Below are 5,696 nucleotides of genomic sequence, written 5' to 3' on the forward strand. Positions count from 1 at the left end.
CGCTCTGTTTGGAAGTTGAACTTCCTATTTGGAAATTGAATAAAAACGGAAGTTGAACAAAAATGGAAGTTGAATAAAAACGCAAGTTGATTTAAGAAACCACTATACCTTAACGCTCTATTTGGATGTTGAACCTCCAATTTGGAAATTGAATAAAAATGGAAGTTGAACAAAAATAGAAGTTAAATAAAAAAAGAAGTTGAATAAAAACAAAAGTTGATTTAAAAAACCACTCTACCCTAACGTTCTATTTGGAAGTTGAACTTCCTATTTCGAAGTTGAATAAAAATGGAAGTTGAATAAAAACGCAAGTTGATTCGAGAAACCACTATACGTTATCGCTCTACTTGGAAGTTGAACTTCCTATTTGGAAGTTGAATAAAAATGGAAGTTGAAAAAAAATTGATGTAACAACCCACATTTTATGTCCTAGTCATGCTTGCATGCATTTGTATGTTTTGCCATGTTAAGTCGCTGCAACAACCCATATTCATGTCATAGTCATATTCATGTTCATTTACATAACTTTGTCTTGTTAAGTTTGCATTCATGAACCCTGTCTTGCTTTGTTTTTAGGTGTTATGTCTAAGTGTTGTGTGCATGCTTTGTTCCTCCCTTGGTGTCTCAAGCCTAAGTTATGTCAAGCTGAGGTCATGTTACGCCTAGGTCGTTCCAAGCCGAGGTCATCTTCAGTCTAGAATCATCTTGGAACCACTTTGTTTGACCTCCACCTTCGCCCTGACATATTGGCCGAGATGTCATTATCTAGGCCAAGGTGTTCATCACCAAGGCCAAGATGTGTACCATCTAGGCCGAGATGTTACCTTTGAACCTAAGTGATCTTGTCCTGGAGTGGTATGACCTAGACCAAGGTGTGGCACATCTAGGCCAAGGTGTGGCACAGCTTAGTCAAGTGTTGTCCTTCCTAGCCGAGGTCATTGTCGCCTTAGTTGCCGAAGCCTTGTCCTTAGCCGACGTCATCACTTGCCGAAGTGCCTTACCGGGTAGCTTGTTAGATACACTTTGTCAGAATCATGTCTTGTCAATCTATCACCTTTTTTAGGAGAACCAACCAGCCGTTACCACGTGTCTGAGCTGAGTGTTAAGTCAGCCGGTAGAGAGAGGAAACCCATCATTTGTTTCTATCTTTGTTTTAAAGAAGAGAGAGAAGCTCTAGAAGAGGGAGAGGAGTTCTTGAGGGAGAGTAGATTTCCAAGCTTGATCCCTAGAGATCGAACCGTTAGATTCGTGTTCTAAGGTTAGATTCTTGATTGGCTCATGTTGTTCTTTATGTTCATGTTATTGCATTGCATGATTGAATATGATTTGTAAGCCATGCATTGCTTTGAAGTTCGATTTGAGAAAGAGAAAATAGCATTCATGTGTTCTTCAAGAAAAGTCATGTTTTGATCCGAAAGCTCATGCCTAGATTCATGTTTTTGTGTTTGTTTCCACATGATCTTCAAGTATGGGTACCCAGGTCCATGTTTTCAAACTCATAGCATGAAATCCCAGATTTTTGTAATAAAGAAGTTATGATTTTAGCATTCATGTTCTTTATGATCTTCATGTTCTTCCTGTTCTTCATGGGTGGAAACCCAGATCTCCAGACCTCACTTCCCTAAGTGTAGTCATCGAGATCACTCTTACCTAGACCTCACACTTAGGCCAAGCATCGTATCTCACCTTGGCCTACCTTGCATGATCACTTGCGCCTTTAGTTTGTCTTGTGCGCACCTCGGCATGCAGTCGCATGCCGAAGACTAGGTAGCCACACCTCGGCCAGGAGGTGTGGGACCTCGGCTAAGACCTGGTTGGCAACCAGCATGTCTTTCTGACATGTAAAATAGTGTTTTGACTTCCAGCATGTTTTCCTTAGATGTTTCCAGTATGTTTTCCCTAGATGTTTTCCAGCATGTTTTCCCTAGATCATTTGCATTCATGTGAAACTTGTTTTTAAGAGTGCATTCAATAGACTTTGCCATGTGTTTATAGGACTTGGACCTTTGCCTTGATCCCGACGTCCCAAGAACTATCTGAGTGGTATTTTTAATAAAGTTATGTTATAAAGTTTTGATAAAGCCTTGCTTCGTTTTAGAAAAGTATTTGATCAAGCATGAATGATTATCTCTATTTTTATGTATCAAGTAAGCTTTGTTTTGATGACATTCTTGGAAAGAACTCTCGTGTTATGAGGGCTACGGGCCTTTGTAACATAGGTCCCTTGTGCTGGAGGACTCTAAACTTGTGCAGTACTCTCGTGTTAGGAAGGCTACGGGCCTTTGTAACATAGATCCCTTGTGCTAGAGGACTCTAAACTTTTGTAGCACCCTTGTTTGAGATATCTCCCTTGCCACCGACCGCCTTGTGCGGGTGGGTTTGTCTAATCGATTCCGGGTCGATTATTCCCTTGTTTTGTCTTGTTTTGCCACTGACGGTTTACCGTGCGGGTTTTGTAAGTTCGGAATGTCATCCCTTGTATTATGTAGATGTTATTAAACATCCCAAGAAGATTTGAAAGACCAAGATTTGATTGATGAACTAGATTCATCCCATGTTTTGAACAAGCTATGATATGTATGTTTTGCAAAGATCTGGGATATCATTCATTTAAAACCTTTATTACCTATACCATTCACTAAGTATCCAAGCTCACCCTCTCCATATATATATGTAGGTAACAAGCAAGAGGTCGGCTACGCCGAGATGTGTGTTTTGTATGTATGTTATGTCGGCAGTAAGGATGTCAGCAATCTGGAAGATTATGTTTCTTGACTTGTATTTCATGTATTTTGTTTATGTCGGCTTATGAAGCCCTTTTGTTAAGATGTAATATGTATTTTATTTTGTTGTATTCAAGTTGTAGGACTTTAATTAAGATGTATGACATTTCATCGGATCTATGCACAGCTCTTATGGACTAATTAGATTCAATATATTGCTTCCACACTTGTAAGCCCCATATATTATACTCTGATTGTGTGTGATCTTTGTAAGTTGGCCTTCGGTAATCTCGGATTACTGGCCATCACGGCACCATTCTACTAGGGGCGGTTTAGGGTCATGACAATTGAAGTTGAATAAAAACGCAAGTTGGTTTAAGAAACCACTATAACTTAGCGCTCTATTTGGAAGTGGAACTTCCTATTTGGAAATTGAATAAAAATGGAAGTTGAACATAAATTGAAGTTGAATAAAAAAGGAAGTTGAATAAAAACACAAGTTGATTTATGAAACCACTATACCTTAACGCTTATGTGGAAATTGAACTTCCTATTTGGAAATTGGACAAAAATGGATGTTGAATAAAAAAGGAAGTTGAATAAAAACGTATGTTGATTTAAGAAACCACTATACCTTATCGCTCTATTTGAAAGTTGAACTTCCTATTTGGAAATTGAATAAAAATGGAAGTTGAACAAAAATGGAAGTTCAATAAAAAAGGAACTTGAATAAAAACCCAAGTTGATTTAAGAAACCACTATACCTAACGCTATAGTTGGAAGTTGAAATTCCAATTTGGAAATTGAATAAAAATGGAAGTTGAATAAAAAGGCAAGTTGATTTGGGACACCACTATAGCTTAACTCTCTATTTGAAAGTTGAACTTCCTATTTGGAAATTGAATAAAAATGGAAGTTGAACAAAATGGAAGTTGAATAAAAAGGGAAGTAGAATAAAAATGCAAGTTGATTCGAGAAATCACCATATCTTATCGCTCTACTTGGATGTTGAACTTCCTATTTAAAAATTGAATAAAAATGAAAGTTGAACAAAAATAGAAGTTGAATAAAAACACAAGTTGGTTTTAGAAACTACTATAACTTAACGCTCTATTTGGAAGTTGAGCTTCCTAGTTAGAAATTGAATAAAAATGGAAGTCAAACAAAAATTTAAGTTGAATAAGAAAGGAAGTTGAATAAAAAGCAAGTTGATTTAAGAAACCACAATACCTTAACGCTCTATACGAAAGTTGAACTTCCTATTTGGAAATTGAACAAAAATGGAAATTGAATAAAACCAGAGTTGATTTCAGATACTACTATCCCTTAATGCTCTATTTTGAAGTTGAACTCCCTATTTGGAAATTATAGCGACCCCGATTTTCCCTCCATTTTGTATTGTATTCCGGACTTGGTTTCGTATACGTGGGTTGTTGTGTTTAGCTTGTTTCCATCCTTCAATACATTGTATTTGAGTTATTGGATGTTTTGGGTAGGTTCGTTTCAGGTTGGTTGTGATTGGAAGCATATGGTTGCTGTCCAGTTTTTAGCCTCTTCGCTCGAGCCAGGACTTTGTCGCTCGAGCGAGCCTTGTGTTGTTGCTTATTCACTCGAGCGAGGGTTTGTACGCTCGAACAAGATTTTCGTGTTTTCAGGTTTTGTTCAGACGCAACCTTAGCTCGAGCGAGTTGTTATTCGCTCGAGCGAGTGAGCTGTATGTTTTGGGTTTCTTCGCTCGAGTGAGAGTTTCTTCGCTCAAGCGTGCTTCTGGGTTGCAGACCTGAAGCTTCGTGTTGTTCGCACGAGCGAGGCTTTGTGCGCTCGAGCGAGGTTTCTTTGTGTCTGGTCGCTCGAGCGACCACTCCTTTGCTCGAGCGAGGAACGTATATATCAGTTCGCAGCAGCAGCTTCTTCTTCACTTTTTGATTTCCCCTTTTGTCTCAAACCCTAGATTCGACTCTCTCTCTCTCTCTACACTCACCTTCTCTCTAGGGATTGATCTAGTTCTTGGGTGTTCCTACCCTAATCTCTTTGTAAGAAAGTTAGAGGGTTGCGTGGGCGTCGTTTTGATCCAAAGAACTTTGGGATTGGAGCACTTCCGAGTTTGGCTCTTCTTCCCCTTGGGTTCTCCATTTGAGGTAGGGATTCTCCTTGTTCCTTTTCAATACTCCGTCTATAGATAGACATGTGGTAGTTTTGTATTGCATGAAAATCATATCATGTTGAATTTCTTTGAAAACCATGTGAAGGAACCTAGGGTTGGTTGTTTGAGAATGATTAATTTATCATTGATAGTTCTTTGGGTTAATTGGAGTATAAATTAGCATGTTGTTGTGGAAAGAAGAAAAAGCCCTAAATTATATTTTGTTTTGGTAGATTAAAGAGGGAGGTTGATTGAACAATAATTGTAAATTACTGTTGTTAATATGAGTTGGGTGAAGGTGTTAATGCCTAAGGGATTAACCATGGCTTTGGGGTTGTTTTGAAATGAATGTATTGAACCGAGTTGGATTATGGCTTTTATTATCCATGGAATTGGTTTTGTAAAATAAAAAGAATGGAATTGATTTTGTGAATGGGAAAAGTGTTTTTGGGAATAAGTGGTGTAACTTGTTGACTTGGAAAGTTTATGAAAGTTGGCCTTGAAAATGGAAAATGAAATGTTAACTCTATGTGAGTCTCGGAGAATGAATATAAGAATTTAATTATTGTATCATGAGTGTTGAATACCCACCTTTTGGGTTTTACCTTTACCTATTGTACTAGCGTTGTTGTTGGGTTTATGATCTCATGATAGTTGAGTCTTCTAATAGGTGTACTGAGTACATGCATCTAGAGGTTTTGTCCTTGGTCATCGGTGGAGGATGACATTGTTGTATTGAATTGTTGTGTTTGCATTAAACCAGTGTTGATTGAACATTGTACGTAATGAAGTGCTATGATACATTATATATGTATAATTGTTAGGGAGTA

The sequence above is a fragment of the Camellia sinensis genome, chromosome 14 (assembly GCF_055761805.1).
Source record: "Camellia sinensis isolate YWXY chromosome 14, ASM5576180v1, whole genome shotgun sequence".
Lineage (NCBI taxonomy): Eukaryota > Viridiplantae > Streptophyta > Magnoliopsida > Ericales > Theaceae > Camellia > Camellia sinensis.